This window comes from Eleginops maclovinus, chromosome 15 (assembly GCF_036324505.1).
Source record: "Eleginops maclovinus isolate JMC-PN-2008 ecotype Puerto Natales chromosome 15, JC_Emac_rtc_rv5, whole genome shotgun sequence".
Lineage (NCBI taxonomy): Eukaryota > Metazoa > Chordata > Actinopteri > Perciformes > Eleginopidae > Eleginops > Eleginops maclovinus.
In genome coordinates, this window is record NC_086363.1 from 10,123,891 (window position 1) to 10,143,975 (window position 20,085).

At 39.6% G+C, this 20,085-nt stretch overlaps 1 protein-coding gene across 2 annotated transcripts in view; it reads right to left on the bottom strand.

Moving 5' to 3' along the window:
- esrrgb (estrogen-related receptor gamma b) overlaps window positions 1–19,625 on the bottom strand; it is a 113,165-nt gene extending 93,540 nt beyond the window's left edge. For both annotated transcript variants that reach the window (XM_063901994.1, XM_063901993.1), the window contains exon 1: window positions 19,488–19,625. The gene's annotated coding sequence lies outside the window, so the exon portion shown is untranslated. The remainder of the gene's footprint in view (window positions 1–19,487) is intronic.
- Window positions 19,626–20,085: the final 460 nt, after the last annotated feature.

Sequence of the window (20,085 nt, forward strand, 5' to 3'; positions counted from 1 at the left end):
TCAAGTATATCTACAGGTGTGTTTGCAGAACAGACTTGTGTTGGGATTCTTTGGCTCAAATCAGATCAGATGTTAATCTCAGCACTAAAAGAAAGAGATGCTTTAAAAATAAATGATTATGAAACTCTGAAAATATGGGAGGACTAAGTCAAAGTGGGTGTTTAAAGCTTTATATGTATGAATAAATCATGCAGGCTTTACCATATTAGAGCAAACCATGTTTGTGCAGTAACGGAAACATTGCTAGAAGAGTCAGTTAGCTTAGCATAGAGACTGGAAGCAGGGGAAACAGCTGACCTGACTCCAAATTGTTAAAAGAAACATTGCCTACCAATAACTTTAAAGCTCCATTATTAACACCTTTAGTCTTATTTGTTTAATCTGTATGAAACAGTAATGTTAAAACTATAGTATAAGTCTTGCTGGCAGGAGTTGGAAATTTGGACGTAGCCAGGACAGCTGTTTCTCTCCTCTTCGAAGCTAGCTTGGCTATCTTTCATAGAGTACAAACACAAGAGCAATTCTGTTCACCAAACTCTCAGCAAGAAAGCTAATAAGTGCATATCAAGAAACAGTCATACTATTATTTTAAGACTAACCTGCCTAACTTAATTTTTTTCTGTGGTGCTAGCCTTTTACTTTAAAGGGACTGCTCATAAGTATCTACAGGTTCATTGGAGAGCTTGGTCTGCAAAAGCATTCATTGCTGTACAGTAGATGAATAGCAGGAATATTGCCAAAACGGCAGATTTGTTATGGGTGTAACAGTTTTGTAAGTTCAACCTGAACTCATTTTGAGTCATACCTTTTCCTACTACTCGGTAAAAGTGAAGGTTATAAATTCAATCAAGGCCCTGAGAGAAAAGTGGTTTGAAAATGTTAACATTTTTACATACACAGGTACTCGTTAAGAAAAGAAACAAATGCATTTGTTAATGGGTTTCCATTTCAATGGGCGAACTGAACTTGTTCAATCCGACATCTTCTACTGGATTTACTAAACTAATCTAATACAATAATGGTTGTACTGTCATAATATTACCCACAAATACATGCCAAAGTCACATCCCACATTTTCCGTTTTTTCTGTCTTTTTGCTCTGATTGTTATTCCTTCCATTCTAATATTCATTCCTAGAACCACGTAATATGTTTTACATCTATTATGGGCTCTGTGCACTGCATGCCATTTACTGCGTGTAATACTTTACAATCTGCAATTTTAAGCTTATTCTGCTCGTTGCAATTTGTGGTAGATAGAATGACCAGATAAATACCTGAAATGCAGATGTAAATAGGGGTTCAGAATCCAGATATTGAAGAGCTTTTTTGAGGGAAAGCTCATGAAAGAAACAAACAGAACCAAGAAGCTGTGCAACATTTTAAAAATGTTTCTTTTCCAGTGATTATATCAGTTTTTTCCCTTCACTAAAGACCGCTCTGGGACAATTACACTTACTTTTAAGTTTTACTAACTTGAACCAATACCCCAAGGTAAATGCCCATAAAAATGCCACAGAAATTAATTAGAAAGAAAGTTGATCTTCCCAATGTTAATTTGCCAGTTAAATGTTGGCGTCCCTACTGGGGTATAGAAATCTCCAAACAGGCTCACAGGGAGAGGTCATTATTGTGGCTAACTCTGTAAAGATACAATTTCAGTCCAGGAAGCTGCAGGGTTGTGGCCATAACCACAAACACACCGAAAAACACACCGCTTTCAACTTTATTCCACATGGAGAGGATACAAGCGAGAGAGGCTTTATGCTTTGATGCTCAGTCTGTCTTTTCTCAAGAATGAATCCCATTATACAAGGTCATTAAGATGCCTGCCTAGCAACTCGCTGGCATTGGACTACATTATGTTGGCTGCCAGCCTCAGAAGCAAAGAAAACATTGGCCCAAGTGATGATCCGTGCTTGGCTCAAAGAGCAGAGAAGACATATTTTCAGTAACATGACATCAATAAGAGCAGTGTGCCCGTTTGTTGAATCATATCTTATCGTGGATGTCAGCCCAAAGTACTTTTTCATTTCACAACATCAGAGCAGAGCAGAGTTTGTCTTTACCACTACTGCCCTCACTATCAGCATAATCAGCAAACTGGATTATAATACTTTGGCATTGCAATTCTGCTGTAGCTACGAGTCTGCATTTCTCATAGCTGGCTTTGAGATTTAAGAAATATCTTGAAGCTAATCCAAAGAGGATACAGCACTCTGGGAATGGCTTGCCATTGTAGACTTTTGCGTATAAGATTAGGAGACATGCTTCTTAAAATGTCTTAGTAAAGGCAATCTTCTCTGAACAGCCGTAAAATTGTCTCTGTCTCTCTAACCCTTTCTTCCCTGTTGGCTTCAGAAGTGAGTTTCCATGAGATCGCAATGCCTTCCTCGCTCTCGAGAGCCTCCAAGATACCACACAGTAAATGTAAAGCAATAATTCACCGGGGGAAAAAATGACTCCATGGATAACTGGTAAAGACACGGTTGCTGGAGGACAATGAAAGGTGGATGACAGATTGATAACGGAAGAGATGGAGCATGTACTTCTGTTCTCTCCATTATCGTTTTACTGCAAATAAATGCTTTGTATGTCTAAAGCTATACTATATTTTGATAGAGGACATTCAAACCGCAGACTTTAACAGAAGCTTTAGGAGTTTAGTGTCTAGCCGGTATGCATTCATTGTGCTTCTGAGGATCAATGGCTTAAATTGAAGCCTATTCACTGCTCCCTTGTCCAACATTTACATTTTTATAGAGCCAATAGTGCAGGTTGAAAATATAAAAAGACATAGTTTGTGCAGATATTACTGTGAAAATGGTGAACAGTTATTTTATATATCAAGCATCAAAACAAAACCAGTAGTACAATGAATATTGCTGCTGTTTTCTGCTATGTGTTCACCACATAAAAATCTACTTAAGACTCAAGACTCTCATTGGCAACAACTAAGCTGTAGCTATTTTTCTTGTGACAATAAAGCGTTTCAATCTGGAATCCCATTTTTTTCAAGAGATATTATATAACTCTGTCTACATGAGAACTACTCACTGGTGAATTGGTAGTCATCAAACAAGTGCAAGCAGTCATCTTCAAGGTAACGGAGATTTTGTTATTTTCTCTTTCATAGACCAAGTTAGGTTACGTGAATTGGCCCCATTATAATGAATGAATTTGTGTTGGTGCTGCTAAGGCTACACGGCTAAGTTTCCTTCTTGGGATGGATGAGGACAAAACATCTTATTATCATTTTAGCAAAATAAAGGTTAAATGCTATACATGTCTTTAAAAGTGTGCACACATTTAGAATTTAGGCACTCAAAGAAAATGGTGTAATGGGAATATATTGCATCACTGTAGGTGGCAAAGGGGTAGTGATTTTAGATGCAGCACTGTTAGTACATACCCAAACCCTACAAACCCATCAACATAAGATTAGAAAAAGTTGCACATTGTCCATTTTAATCAATATAGTGTACAGGGATGTCCAAGGGGAAAAGATTTTATCGTACATTTTGTCAAAGTCTGAAAAAATCCAATGTGTATCATTAAAAAGGTAGTTCATTAGGCCAGACTCCAGAGGGGCACATACAACCCACATTACAGCCAAGAGACCTACAATCTAGCACATTTACAAAATGAGTAGTTCCTAAGACAAATTAAAAGACACTGTATACTCGAGCCACTAACAATGAGGGGAGATAGATTTCCATTCTCCCTTAAAAACCTTTAAAGTTGTAACTGAAGACAATGTTAAAGCCAGCTGGTTCTCATATGGCAGTTTCAGCGAGCAATTGAAGTGGTGTAAAATCTTTAACCTGTGATATAACTATAATAATATCATAACCATGGGGACTTAAATAGTTTTTCTTCTGTTGCTTTTAGGACCTCGGTATGCTTAAATTCAGTGTATGACTCCGTCTGACCCAGCAATGCAATGTTTTAACAGAGTCGACCCTTTACAAAGAGCCTGTTTTATTGGCAAACCACCCCTGAAAGCACCTCCCCCTTCAATTTCGTGAAAATGAGATTTCAGTTTTTTGCAATTTTCCAAAACAGGAAATGACTCCCACTTTTCCTGCGCACATTAGTGCACCCAAAAAAGAAATTGCCCAAAAGTATCGGCCATTATCCCAAATTGTACGATTCATTGTATCGAGACTACAAAGAAGAAGAAGTGTTTGCCATCCGGAGCAGGTGTGAACACCTCTTTAGACTTCGGCTGACACCATGTTGACATTTCGAGCATACTGAACCCTTAAGTCTTTCATTAGAGATGTGTTCTATATGTTTGACATGTTGATACATTATGTGTTGGAGAAATGTCTGTTCAGTGATTTTTTTTTACCCACAGAAAGTCTTCAGTGTGTTGATGCACTCGGGCTATTGTCTTTCAGATGAGGCTTTATTAAACACTAGGGATGACTGCCATAATCAATCTGGTCTAATTCTAACAACATCCACGAACAATTACTTTCCCACCATCTTATCTACAACCAAAACTGAACAAACAAGAATTGCATGCCCGTCAGGACTGTGAGAGTCTGTCTTTGTGTTATTTGGCATCACTAACACTACCTTGGGACTTATTATTGAGCTGACATTTTGCAGTTAGGGGACACTTATCCGGCCCCTTTGGCCTGTGAGGATGATGTAATTAATTGCCACTTTGTCCTTGCGTCCGACTGAGAGGCAAGCTGTAGCATATTTTGGTCACGGACACATATTGTAGGAATGGGCAATAAATACAGAAGACGGTTGGAAAGGTATTGAAAAGGTAATAGCTGGTTTTCACAGATTAAATGACCTTGAGGACCACTAATGTCAGGGTTGCAGTGTTCATAAGAATGTGGAAAATGTGGAAAAAACATCCTCCCGCAACCATTGTTTTGTTTTTGCACCTGTGTGCAGAGAACAAACATAAAATGTTGGTTGGATGCCACGGTGGAGATACGATCGCATCAGGATTCGGGAAAGCCTCAGTAAATCACTGCTTCATGATCCGAGAGGAAATACCTCCATACAGGCATACCTGTAGCGCAGTTTGATAGCGTATTGAATATAAATTAAACGTATAATGTAATTTTGTTTTTATCTGAACATTGAAATATATACTTGTACTTTTCCGACAGTTATGATATACTAAGTTAAGCCTTTTTATGGGCCAAGGTCATTTGAAAATAGAAAGTTTATGCTCAAAAAACAGTCATGTTGACCCTCATAAGATTTGTGGCTGCTGAAGTGTCAGTTAGTGAGGCTCCCTATAAAAAAAAAAACATTTTACAGAAAAGATTTACATTTACTGCAGCACTGTTCTAGGCAATTACTTCTACCCCGACTTGTGTCCATATAACTGGGGAAGCAATTATTCAAGTTGAGTAAAATATGATGGTGCTTTTTCTTTTTTCCATCAATGCTTGCATTACTAGAACCAAATCTTCACATAAAGGGCTATCCACTCACATTAAAGTGTCAAACATATTTTAAGTCACCCCCAACCGCAAAGAACACTAAAAGGCAGTTTCCAGCGTAGGTTTTATGATCAGAAATGAGTGAGTTGCTAAACTGATGTCCGTCCAGTAACTGATTTGATTTTGTACGTGAGGATTTATTTTGCTTCTCCATTCATCCCGGTTTCGACTATCATCCCTGTTATGTACGCACACAATCTGTGCTTTGCAAGACATGAACACCTGACAATGGGGGGCTAAATAAAACACGGTGTGCTGCGTTCATCCAGATGTTCACTGTCCTGAGTTGGAATGTGCTGCCATGTGAAGCCCAAGCAGATGACATTCATTAAAGGATTAGGGCGCACACTTTGTACTGACACAAGAATGAGGGCAGCTGAAAGGAGAAGAATGAAATGATCAAGATGATATTCAAGCACCATTTTGCGCATGAGAGGAGATGCGGGCGGTGTAAGTAGCGGCAATCAAAACAAAATGCAAAGATCCTCCTATTTCAGAGGCAAAGATAACAGCTGAGGTGGAATCCTGCCGTGGCTAAGCCTCTTTTGTGTTCTTTTTCATGCCGTGTTTTAAGGTGTCAAAGAGGCTGAGATGACAGAAGCCGTGGCAACTTTAACTTTTCTTTAAATGGAGCAATGATCAACAAATTCTCAATGGCTAGGGAAGACACTTAGAGCAGCAGCAGCAGCAGAATGTAATTCAGAGGGGGCTTTTCATGGGAATGCTACAAATATTCAAGGGACTTCCAGAAAGAGCTCATATGTTCAATTTGAGAGGTCTTTGTTCTCAAATACTTCATTCTTTGGTGTCCTTTAAACGGCTCCTAAAGTGTTTCAACTGTAGCTCCAAACCAAACAAAGGCATTACATTTCTTTGCTTGTTTATTGAAAGTTTCAATAATAGGCAATTTGGCAGCGAAAGTAGGAATCCTCAGCCGAAAAAACCATAAAAGTGGCAGTATGTGTGGTCTGGTGCTGCCATTGCTGTGAACTCCAAAGAAGCAGGAGGACCACGGCCAGAGTATTTCCCGTAGCATAACACAGGCCGACAGCAGGCAGACATGGCACACTGGACTCCCCTTGTTCTCACACTCTCTGCCAAATTGGGGGAAATTCTTCGAGTGGCAAGTATCAATTACTCACTTAAAACAAACATCCAAGCCTTTTGAATATCAACAGGGTGCGTGCATGTCTCTCTATAGGGCATCTGATAGGAGAAGACCACACACACAGTCATCTTTCAGCATCACCTTTTTCCTTGCACTGACTTTTTGGCTCATTTGCATGCACCCTACGTCCTCCTATGCTCTCTAAGACTGAGTTTTCTTAAATTAGATATAACCACGTGGGAGGTGACAGCATAAACCTAAAGACTACATTCTTCTGTAAATCCATTTAGTGAAGAGAGATTCTGCCTGACAGAATGAAGTGTCACATGAAGCATCAGCAGGGAAAACACATCCATCATTTTCATTTTGAAATGGCTCACTAGCAAATCACATGCAAGTGAAGTTGACAGCCATGAAGTCTGCATCGCCTAGCTCGGTCCCATCTGGTTCAGATATACAGGAATCTTCAAATGGTCAGCTTTAACTGCAACACACATATCACACAGCATCCGCCATGTGGTCCTTGTGAAGCTGAGAAGCTGTACAGATTACATACAGAAGTGTGTAGTAGATGTGGGTGGATGACACCATTCATGCTAAGGAGGGAGCAACTTGAACCTAATAGGTTGAGTCTGCATGAGGCAAAACCACAAGTTTTGTTGGCTCTTGCTGTGTGCGTTTGCATGCGTGTGCACAAAAGACAAAAAGCACTAAACTTGTACTAAAGGTAATTCCCTGATGAATAAGTAAATACAAGTGTAAAACGTATAGCAAATATTGTGTTTGTGTTTGCATTCCTGCAGATTGTTGGACAAAACAAAAAACAAAAAAATATGTACTATTCCGCTAACACCTACAATCGACCACTTTTCTTTTAAAAGAATGGATGGTAAGAGATTCAGCCGTTGGCACCAACCCTTAATAATCTATCAGAAGAAGATACTGATTTATTTCTGACGGTAGCATTAATGGACCACAATGCAATGCAGTTTGCATCAGGAGTTGCTAAAGCTGTCATATGTTCAAACTTAGCCTTGTTTATTAAATGGAAATGTATGCACCAATAAAAGAAATTGCGCCACAGAAAAAATGCGATAACTAAATGTTTACGCTCAACTAAACTCAGCATCAGCAAAAAAATCCTTATTGAACATTTAACCAACATTCTGTCGTAAATATTGCGTAAACAACAGAAGATAATTAAACAATCTTCCCACCCGTGCCAACAGCCAGCAGCAATCCTTAGCAAAACAGCATATTATGTTTCACTTTCTGTCATTTCCAGGCGGCCCTTGACCTCTTTGCAAGCACATTGCTCCGAGAGAGGATGAAACTACGCCCCCTGTTGACTTAAGTCACCTACAGCAGGTCTGATGCAGCCTGTATTTATTTTGATTTAGGCATTTTCTACCTGATTAATCATGTAAAAATAAAACAAGGGCATAACCACATTTACAAAAGATTGCAGAAGGTTTACACTTCTTTGCCCTCTGATTTTCATGGAGCGATAGAAAATAACTGGATTGAGACTATAGCTAAAAGTACTGGGTACTTAGGGATGAATTTTCACACAAATGAATGCAACATTTTCTGTTTCAAAAACACCCCACAGTGACATTTTGGTCCATTCAAATTTTTCTCTACAGGAACTTCATCGAGCGAAGTGAATACCATGCTTCACAAAAGAGAACTCCACATTCCCATCCACCACCAAAATCAAAACCACTTTCTTTGGTTACTCGACAATAACTATTTATACAGGAAAAAATGTTTGCTGTCCTCAATAATTTGATACTTAAAAAAAACACCACCAGCCTCTAATTACCGGCAGATAACATACTGCAGCAATGCTCCCACAGTGGTGTTTTAACCCCCGCTGCTAAAAAAATGACTAGCCATAGCGGGATGACGTTAGCTGTGAAAGCTGACACACATGTCAGCAGCTCCAGCTTCAAAACACCGCATGAGACTCCTACATTGGGGCCTTTTTTTAAGTGTGAAAAGTATTGTGAAAAAGAGTCAAAGGTCCACCACTTGCTGGGAAACTGAAAACATGAGTTTTCACACAGGAAAGGTTGAGGAGGCTTTTATTTCTCAAAGTGTTGACAGTGCAAAGACACCTTACTCAGAAAACTCCCTACCAATGGCTCCTTGAGCAGCTCCTTATTCAACAACTACATAGCTACATAACAGTTTGAATATAGGCCATATGATGTCATTCTTTCATTGATACTTAGCTGTATAACAATTGTAATATTGACCTAGAACAAAATGGGCAATGGCTTGAATGTAAATAACTTCTAAAATGTCCATTTCCTGTTGCAATGGTAACATAAACGTAATCCAGGAGTGTAATCATGAAGCAGGCGTTATTTAATCTTCAGGGTTGTGCAAAAAAAAGCTCTCTACCATAAATCCAAAACAAATACGTATTTCAGTGGCCTGCTGGTCAGGGACTGATTTGAGGAAGCAGATGGGAAGTTGAAAATCACAGAGTGTGAGAAAGTCTCTCGAACATTGAGAATAAAGATGAAGCCGGGTTTCATATCAAGCTAATAAGAGTCATATGGGGAGTAAAAGGCATCAGCAGTCCACACTAGGGATAGATGTGGAGAGTAGAGTGAGAGATCACTACAGGACTGTGTTATTTTGTGTAAAACCAGACACTAGGACTCTGCAAGTAGCAGCCACTCCATAATGCCTGGTTTTGGAAACAAATGAGCAATATAACCACTTGTGGCTCCACGCTGACACCATATATCAACAGAAAGTCACAGCAATCTGCACTGTGACACATCTAACTTGTTGATATACTCCATAAAGAATTTTGGTTTTAACATCAATCATAATCTGATCTTCAGAACAAAGAAGAAACCTTCTTAAATGTATCCTTACAAACTAGCAATCTCCTTTTTAAGGAAAGCGAACTGCAAGTCATCATAAAGCTGATTGGAGCCTCCGTCAGATCACTTTTCACTGGGAACAGCTTGCCGAAGGGCCCTTTAGGCTTCAAGCAAAACCCTAATTTCCTTGCAAATCCCATACAACAATATTAGTTTTTAGCCAGCAAAGCATTTGACACTACGTCATCTCAAGAGAGCAATGGTGGCCGACTGTAGGAAATGGAGTCACAGGAAGGATTTAATACTTGTGCCAAAATAACCATATAAATTTGAGTTTGTTATATTAGAGGCTCAGAAAAACCTGTCCGAGGGAGCTTTAAATTGGGTTATGTGTAATCACTATACTATACTATACTATGTTATTGATTATACTCAGTAGAAAATCATATTTCTTTAACACTGTTTTTTTATAGTTGGAAAAGCAATTGAATGACTTGAACATAAACTCAGTATAACACCAACCCAATATAAATAGTTGTAGTTTATGACATTGTGTATTCAAATAGGCACATTGTGTATGTGGTTTTAGCAGCCGGGACAGGGACGCTGGAATGGTTTTCCCCTTGTGAGTCTGTGTTTGTCATCATGGCTAAATGTATTCCTGGAGACACCTACTGTAGCGGGAACAACCACAGATGCTGTTTTGAGTAATCTACCAGGTGTTTATTTTTCTGACTGTGGGGGACAGATTTTTATCACTGCAATCGTTTTGCGCAGCTGCAAAACTTTACAGGTGTGTTGTTGCAGTCAAAATGAAGACCGAGTTCCAAGATTGGTGTGGTCTAAGCAAGGTGGGGGGAAGTAAGGGTGCATGAAGTCAGGTAAACGCCATTGATGCCCCTGATTGCCCCCCCTGGCCTGATTAGGTGTTGTAAAGTGTGTGATCACTGAACAATATGGTCTTTAGTTTCAAAGTGAACCAAATAGACTCACTATACTGTATTTCAAGACTCACATTTCTTGCTTGCTTGCCTTATTCATCTTTTGTTGGGGGGTACATTTCATAGAATTACATGGATTGACTATAGTTAATATTCAACCACGATATTAGTTCCTTTGTCCTGCTAGAAATAAGTGCAGTCCATTCACATTTACTTTTTTTTGTCTTTCATATCCTTTTGCTACTTGCTGATAGAGCAACCAAAGTTTCCCTCATGGATCATTAAAGCTTCATTTTGGCTTGTGATTAACTCCAGTTTAGCTTCCAGCGGATTTATCATCAGCCTGCATTTCTTTAAAAAGGATATCTGTTGCATCACTTTTCATTTTTGTGTGATGACTGATGTTTTGAAGAGAATACAGAAAGCCAAGACAAAAAGAGCTAATTGCTGCGTGGGATTAAGAAAAATAACTTCAGTAACTTCCCTTATGGTGAGGCGGTGAATTGGGATAAAGGGGAAATTCAAGAGCCTTTCAGCTGCCAGGAGCCTGTTTGACCCTGTAAACTCCTATTCTGAATTTATTGGTAAATTTAACAAAAACAAGAATGATGTATCAACCCACAAAAAGAAGATATTCACTAAACCAAAGTGTAATGCAGTTAAGTGAAACATAGATCCCTCTGTGCATGCGAGCGAGCTAACACTGGGTGTGTTTGAAATGTGTCTTTCTTGATAAATTCTTTGAGTAAATTCAAGGCTGTTGATGCGGTGGGTTCAGTAGTTGACCTAAACAAGCCAAAACCAGCTTTTGCTGTTGCTACACATTCATTGGGCTTTGTAGAAGTCTTTGACTGTGACTGATCATAATTCACTAACCTGGCTTTGCAGAGGGCTGATGTAACTTTCCCTTTCACTCTCAGTGATCACATTCACAGTTGACCTTCTTCCTGCCAAGGGACTTATTCCAGAGGAATGGCGGTTTTTTACCTCACTAAAAACCAAACATGAAGAATTTACAAGATTTTCAGCCAGAAGGGTAAAAAGGCAAAACAGACAGACAGCTGATGCAGCAAATCAGAGATGTGTTTGGTGATTCACACACCTGCTTTGTCCAACAGTGAGATGAACAAATGAGAGTCGGCCAAAGGATCCTGGAGCAAGTTTAGTCTGAGGGGGCCAAACAATGACTCAACAGCAGGTTTTTGACGCAGAGTAAATCAAAGAGGACAACGATTATGCACCGTGGACCATAAAAGCAGGTGCCTTAAAATGTTGGAATCTTCCTTGTTCTTCTTCATACTTGTTACCAGCGAATGAAATAAGTAAGCAGAAATAAAGTGCGATAAATAAGTATAGATAACAGTAACCCTTTGAAGTGACTGATCTCTACTTCAAACTGTTGGCTCCTGATTTACAAAAATATGCATATTTTGATTTACGTGTTGGGATGATGTAATTGTTTTCAATAACCACTACCATTAGTTTTTTTTAAAAATCATTTTGAATTCAGTAAGAAAAGCACATATGTAACAAATAAGATTAACACCAGATCTGTTTTATTCAAATACGCCACTGTCCGTGTGATCGTGTCCCAGCTTGAACTACAGCAGGACCCTAAAACTGAAGCATCCATCATACATTTTATGAATTTCTTACAATTTACCTAACCTGCAAAATCAGAATACACATTACTTGATTTCTTGAGTCACTTTGGGGCAGCTTTACGAACTATAAAACCTAAAACTGATATTTTATGACCTAATAAAGTTTTTAAAGAGCACATATTAGCAAATTATTGACACAGCTTTCAATAGTTTGCTTAACTCCAAAGAATAAATCTGGAGGTGTTTTTCTGCATTGTTTTTGATGCTACAAGAGTCTCTAAGTACTAAATGTAAGCCAGTTATGTAAGAAAAACCCATTTAAAGTATGATATCATTGAAAAACCGACACGGCAATACACTTAATTGTGATAGGTTATTAATATCTTGGTTTATTGGCTTTAAAATGACATAGGAAAAGTTGATATAAATAAATATATTGTGCCTTTTCAGTGGGGAACATACTGTACTTGCAGCAGTGTTAAGGCTGGACTGATGCCTGGACACTATCGGCCAACAGCAGCTGTGTTTGTTTGGTGAATCACAAACAGGGTGTGCTTAACTCTCTGCCTTCACTGACATCTTTATCCAGATGATTGTCAGTTAAAAGAATTCTCTTTCCTTGTGATCTCAGAACATGTTAGATGGATCAAAGTGGATGTGGAAATGATGTAGCGAGATTTTCCCTTTTTATGGCACATGATTGATCTCAGCATTTGACTTAGAAGAGTTGCTCTTTAAACACATGTTGGTGGACGTCCGTGTCCAGCAGGGCTTTGGAACAGTGAATGATGTAGTATGATGTAGTTATACTGAGTATTAAATAAATATGGGATAGGGTTATTATAGATGTTTTTGGAAGCTAATTTAACAAAGAGGGCAGCGATGCAAAGCTCCGTAAGGACACCAGTAATACCCAGAAAAGATGACTGCCCATGGCTCAACAAATGACCAACATCTCTGAAACAGGTATGTCAGCTTTAAAGAAAGTCTTTTTCTGGTTTAATACAACCGTGATCTTATTTTGGTATTATCAATCATCCTGGCTTTACAAACAGGTTAGGTCCTCAGTATGTTCCCCACCAACGTCACAAACCTCTTTACTGTCAATCAGAGCATTTAACCTCCTCTTTTCTTTTTCGACCTGACACTTTGGAGAGTTTTTCATTTTCGATTTTAACCACAAAGCAAAAACACAGAGACTTCAAAAAAGTCTTCCCGTCTGCTGGACTACCATTTGCAACCGGTTGGGCTGATGTTGGTTGTACTCTATCTCTAGTTGGCTACTAACTAAGGGCGGTGGTGGCAAAGTCCATAGGGGCTTGGCCTGGGAACTGGAAGGTCACCAGTTCAAGTCCCCGAAAGACCAAGTGCCACCGTGGTGTCCCTGAGCAAGACAGTGGTTACCTATACTGCTCCCCGGGCGCCGTACATAATGACAGCCCACTGCTCCTAACACTAGGATGGGTCAAATGCAGAGACCGCATTTCGTTGTCCTAGTACTTGTACTCTGTGCAATGACAATAAAGTTGAATTTTCTTCTTCTAACTATTGACACTAATGCCTGCTTCAGACTACCAACAGTCTTGTCTGTTACAATGGTCACCGTGTCAGATAAGGCTATTACAGAATGACATGCTGTCACTTGCTGAGAGTCATGACAAACTACATGTTGGTACCTGACCATTAAATCTTGCACTCCATCATGAGGCATGTTATGTAAACAGTAAGGAGGTGCTAGGAACTGTCTTCAAGGAACTATCTTTAAAGAGAGGAAATCCTTTAGGAAATCCTAAAAAACCTGGCTGTGAAAGTTCCTTTGTTTCACCACTCCATGATTAGCTAAGGTTCTTCCTCTTTAGCCTTGCCATATTAACAGCTGTGCATTAAAGAGCATCTGTCAAAGTCAACAGTGAAACAAGAGCAAAAACCATTGTCTGTTTAGCAAAGATGTGCGCAGATGTTCCAGGACACATTACCACTCTACTTGCAGGCAAAGTAAAATAAATCAAATTATGATGGGTGTGTGATACATTTGGCAATGGATATACCCAGGCACTCGCTGGTCCTCATTAGGTCTGAGGTCATCATCTTTGGCTTGTAGTCAGGGAGGCAGGCAACCTTTTCTTTTCTGGGCAGAAGACTGAAGGTGGATTATTTGGAGCAGATAGGATTTTGCATGTGGGCAGGGTGTGAGAGGATGCAGGAGAACAACTAAAACAGCAGAGGGGACTTTGTGGATTTCCTCTGTAAGGCCCCACATTTGTCCCCATATTTTTCTTCTTAAAAATGTTAAGGTATGATGCAATAAAGAAGGAAAGTTAGTGCCTGATGAAGTAGTTGTCAACCCAGGTAGAGCTTAATGGTTGGTAAAAAGGACCAAACCTATATCTAATCTACATTTGACACTTCTTGGATTTTATTTCCCCCACTTTTTCATGTTTATTGTTGGACTTTCGAGGTGGATGGATTAGAGTTGTCAGATGAAAACTGAAAGCAGTGTCGGTCTGATGGTGTTAAAATTTCCATGGTTCAACAAACCCATAACCCCAAACAAACGCTATGGATATGGCTTGATGCCACACATCAATTAATTGACCATTTTTAAGTACTGTACATCACCATTGTGTATTGAATTTTATAAAATAAATGCCTAAAGGTTTCTGTGTACAACTGAGTGATTTGGCTCTAAGTCAATGTTCCGCTATTGGACTTTTCTAAAAGCAAATGGGACCAGTGACAGATCCAGTGAGCCTGACAGCGTAGTCCTTCTGGGTCACAACAGTTCAAAATAATGTCAAAGTTCTGCTGCTGTATTTCGAAAGAAAAAAAAGGAGAGAATAACTCATTAATGAACATCAAGATTGTTTGGCTGAACTTAAGATAATGTATGAACTACATGTGGCATGACATATGTTTGCAATTTACAATTCATCATTCAGTATTCAAAATATTATGTCATTATTATGTCATTATGGGTATCAATGGTATGAGGTACAACATTTTGTAAGAAATAATTTTCCTGTTTCTATTGACAGACAGTTATTTCTGAAGTCCAGAATCTAAATTAAGGGATACTCACTTAGTCAAAATGTGTCTTTCTGATAGGATTGCTGGTGGAGGGATTGAGGGCCACATTAATGTAGATTGATTGTAGCTTTCTTTCTATAGACTGTGGATAAATGCTGCAGTTGGTGATTAAATCCAGGCCCTTTGCTTGGACGCTTCTAGGGCGGATTTTCCAAGAGCAGGGGACTTGGCGCCGGGGATCCTGTGTATTTTCCACCCTGATCTCTGCTTGGCAGACGCCTAAATAATAAAGCTCTTTTTACTGAGCAGCCCGGGGTTCCCTGTGTACAAACACAAGCCCTGCGTTCCCTCCGGCCTCTGCTGTTTTAACACGACCCGTCGCCATGGGGGTTTACCTCACACCTCACTAAGCTCCCGTCCTTCAGTTGTCTGCAAGTCAGCCCCGACTCTGCCACAGACTCACACTGGGGTCAAGCCAATTTGGTCTTGACGTAATGTTATTGGGACCAAAGTGCACAATGCAAGGCTTTATCAGTGAACACAGGAATCAACTTACAACTGACAAGCATCTAAACAAGATCCTGAGATCAAAATCTTGGAGAAATGCTGCAAAAGTCAAGGGGTTCATTTGGGGAGGTTTTTTTTCACTGGAGTGCCCACTACACTAACACTCCTCTGCCAGTCAAACTCCACATATGTTTTAATGTTTTGAGTGTTATTTTTAATTGCATCATGGAGTGCAGTAGGGTGTGACACCAGTACGATCACGGAAATGTAGAAGGCTGTGATGAAACGTCCATTCATGCGGCCACGCATGGATGTGTGTTTATTTTACTACTGTGCAGGTTAATCTGGGCCCTCAAAGCCTGGTACTGTGTGCGAGTGCCAAGGCTCACAAACCCTCTGCGCTTTGATCAGCGTGCCAGCTTTGAAATCTGAAGCGGCCAGAGAAACCTCCTCCAAAATCTATGGCCCAGGACTTTCATAATTTTAGAAGAAACAATTAAAAAAGGTAAATCAAGTAACGTTTATTCTGCTAAATTATTGCATGAATACCCTGCTTGACATTAAGTGTTTTTACAGTATAAACATTTTCCTAGAGTACTGTTGGTAATTGGATAGTGTCACTGACAGGATTTGGTGGCACCTTTACCTCTACATGCCCATATAAACCATTTAATGGAGACCCAGTTTCTGAACAGCTGCAGACGGAGGCGGAGTAGTTCGCTATAAAGCCAAAACAGTAGCTGGGCAATGGAGGGAAAATTAGGGATTTTCCATTTTTACCAGCTGAGACATTTTCCCCATGAACAATAAAATTAAAACAACACATAAGCCTTGGGGAACACTGGAAGAAATGAGTCCCCAACTGCAGTAGCTAATTAACACAGCCACAACCCACACCACAACGCCCATGTGTGACCCTGTTGAAGGCAAATACAAGTGTGGCACCCAAAGTTTGTGTGATGTTAACATGGTAAACCACACTTTACATGACATCAAGTTATTTTAACTTGTATATAATTAAAGAGGCGGGATATTTTATGACATTGTTCAAAGCTGACGAAAAAGAACTGATTTAATGAATTTCAAAAGTAGTTTTGACAAGGGAAGTGTGCATAAGATCTAAATCATCTTCATGAGACTGTGATGTATTATTACAACAAGCACAAGATATATTGACTCTTCATGTTCACTACTGCTGTTTTTGTTTCTTCATTTCCTGCCCTACCTAGAATCTGCATCATTAACAAACACCAAGAAGATGCAACAGACAAATTCTGTGTGTTTTCCTATAATCAGAATTTAAAAAACAAACACAAATGTAATGGATTTGTTTAGTATTTCAAACATTATTTAGCAATTAAAGGAGGCCACACACAAACACAAACAAAAAGGAAAGAGTAACTACACTTAGAAGATAATAAGTCTTCATATCCTCTGTGGAGTGAGGAAGAAAAAAATAAAACTGGTACCAAGCACAGCTCCTCTGGCACCTCGCCACCGCCGAATATCAAGAATCAGTTTACAGTTTGAGCACCTCCCTTCTCCGCAGTCCATCTGTGAGTTATATTTCTCCAGAATGTGCATGGATGAGGTGCTCGTTTAGCCATCTGTGTGTGACACAGTCTTCACTGCACTGTTTTTCATCTTCAGCACTGTGAATATTTTTATCTCCCCATTCTGGAAGTATCTTTACATTTACAAGTACCTGTTTCTGGTTTTATAATGTATAATTCATGTAAAGGCTTTACCTATAATCCCTTTTTCCTCATTAGAGGCTCTCTCTTTACTACTTGTACTGTACAGAGCCAGCACCATCCATTTCTGTGGCCGTTTAAAACAGGCAACACAAACAAGAGGCACTGCATCATGCTCCATCAGCTTCCCTCCTTCACATTTCTCCCTCCAGCTCATGGTTCATGAGTCTGAGGGCTATATCTGCACTACCACACCAACTAGCTGCATTGTTGGCAGCGATGGTTTAATTCTAGTTTCTAACTAGTTGTTAGAAGGACTTCAATCTAGTCCACAAACCTAAATTGACATAAACAACATACAAGTGAAGCACAATGCTGTTTTCCTCTGACTCCTCTAAACAAACTTAAAATAGTGTTTGTAATTTTCGGTGTATTTTAGGTCTTGGGTTTGCGGGTGCAGAATGGATCATGGTGAGAATTGATAATATCTGTGAAGCGCTAGAAGCAGGCAGATAGGATCAGCCACCATCAGGGCAATGACGTACTTTACCATCATGCAACACCACTGCAGAATGAACCGTCGTGCCACGGGTTCTCACAGAAGAGTATTCAATATCGCGTGCCATGAGAGTGAGGTACACCATCGCCCATGCAGTGGTGATGCTGGTAATATGGTACATTAACATTTCTTCAAGACCAAAAGTAAGCTATCCTTTAAAATTAGTCATTTCTTAATATGCCCCTATTCTCGTTCTTGCCAAGAGTAAGATGAGAAGATTGATAGCACTTTCATGCCTGTGTGCTAAGTCAATAACGTGAGCCAGGAGGCGAATAGCTTAGCGTAGCATAAAAACTGAAGGGAGAGCCATCTAGCCTGCCTCTGTTCGCAGATAAACACTGTATCTAAAAGCTCTTAACCTCACTAATAATAAAGACTGTTTAATCTGTATACACACAGGAGTGTAGAGATGACAATTTGTGGTTTTGAAATACAAGTCTTTCTTCAAGTGAACTAACATCAGTTAAAACTATTTTGGGATCTTCCTTCTTACCCAAAGTCACTTTCTAGGTTTCAAAGCACCCAAATCAACCAACCAAGGAACTGTTAATGAATAAACAAGTGTTTATAACTGTAAATAGGAACTGTCGCATGTACAATAATTCTTCCAGGCACTTAAATGCCAAATGCATACAAGGAGCCTTATTCAAATATCTATCTCTACATGTGGGGGTTTCCCCAGCGAGGCTGAGCTCACCCCCTGCTCGTCCTTCTGTGACCTCACTGTTTACAGTTCATTTATTCCACATTAATTAATGTCCTAAAAAGAAAGAAACTCTGCAGTATGGCATGCTGTTTGAATAGTGTTGAAACAATAAAAGTCTGTGCCTGGGTATGATGTCAGCCCATGCCTCCTAATACAATCAAAACAACTATTCTGTTGCATCTTTCTTCTTGTCAGAACTTAAGAGTAAAACAATAAAAGTAACATATATCATTCAATTCAAAACTGGAAGCTGCTGGAAAACGAATTTGTTAGAATCGAGTTAGATATGAGTGCAGAGAATGGTACATTTATGCAATCCTCACAGCTGGATTTTGTTTAAATGGATGGAATTTTCACAGATCCACGTGCAAAGGAAGCTGTAGTACCAGAAAAAGTCATGACAGGAGCTTTACAACAACCAATCTATGCCAAGGATCGGTCATTACAGGAGAACAATGAGATCATCAGAGAATCAGACAAATGGGAGCTGCACTCAGTACTGGCCTCAAGTCAGGATGATCTCATATCAGAGCTGCTCCGAGGCCACTGTATCTCTATGCCAATAGGAAGCTAAATGTAGTCATTTATTCTAACCGGCACTTTTTAGCAGGGAATGAATTCTCAGGTTGGTTGAATGAAAACATGAGACAACAAATGATATCAACATGGAATTAGATTATGATTTTTGCCTCCTTTGCCACTCTCTTGAATCCTGCTGGGTCTTCTTGATTATACTAGATGTCGGTTCTGTTATACTGAACAATGCTACCATCCCGTGGCCAATAGTGGTACTTACAATTGTGCAATTATTTATCCAATTTAAATAACAGCGCTCCTCACTATAGCCTCAAAAGTAAACTAATATGAGCCGACAATGAAATAACACGTAAAAGACACCATGAAGGGTGCAACAAGCAATCTTAAGACACAAATGGAATAACATGTCACGTGTTAAAAACATCACCAAGGCAGACAACATGGATGTATCAACCAATGATAACTCGTGTGCTGTAGGTACTCACCTGGTAACAGCACTTCGAGCTTCATGCACCAAGAAGTCTTCTCCAATCTGCTAAAGATTTGACCTTCACTGATCATTCATTTTTAACTTAATCGCAAAAACAATCGCTAGAGACCCCTTCACGACGATGTTATTGTAGCTGGGTGCTGGGAAAAGCAGCTCAGGGCCTGACTCCTCCCCGAACCACTCCCCCTAATTAGAGAGTATAAATGGCACCTGCTGCAATCATCCTTCCCCATGGCCCTGTCCTCGTGGTCGGTGGTGCAGGTAGGCTGTCTTTGACCACATGTTTACAACAAGTTATTGTCTCTTTGCCACATTATCATAGCATAACCACACCCAGAATGCACCTGTTGGTCACTTAACGTCGTAGGTGTGTTTGATTTGCGTCACTTGGCGTGCTCTTCGGGTGGGGCATTTAGTGACAGATGGGAAAATGCCACTTCATTACTTTTTAAACTATGCCAAGGAACAAAAAAAGCTGAACCTCAATCTATAATTATTATTTTTTATTGCATATTGCATGAGCTGTTTTTAAACTAAGCTTGAAATATAGTCTCTGCGAAGTCTCCTACGATACATACCTTGCCATAGCCTAG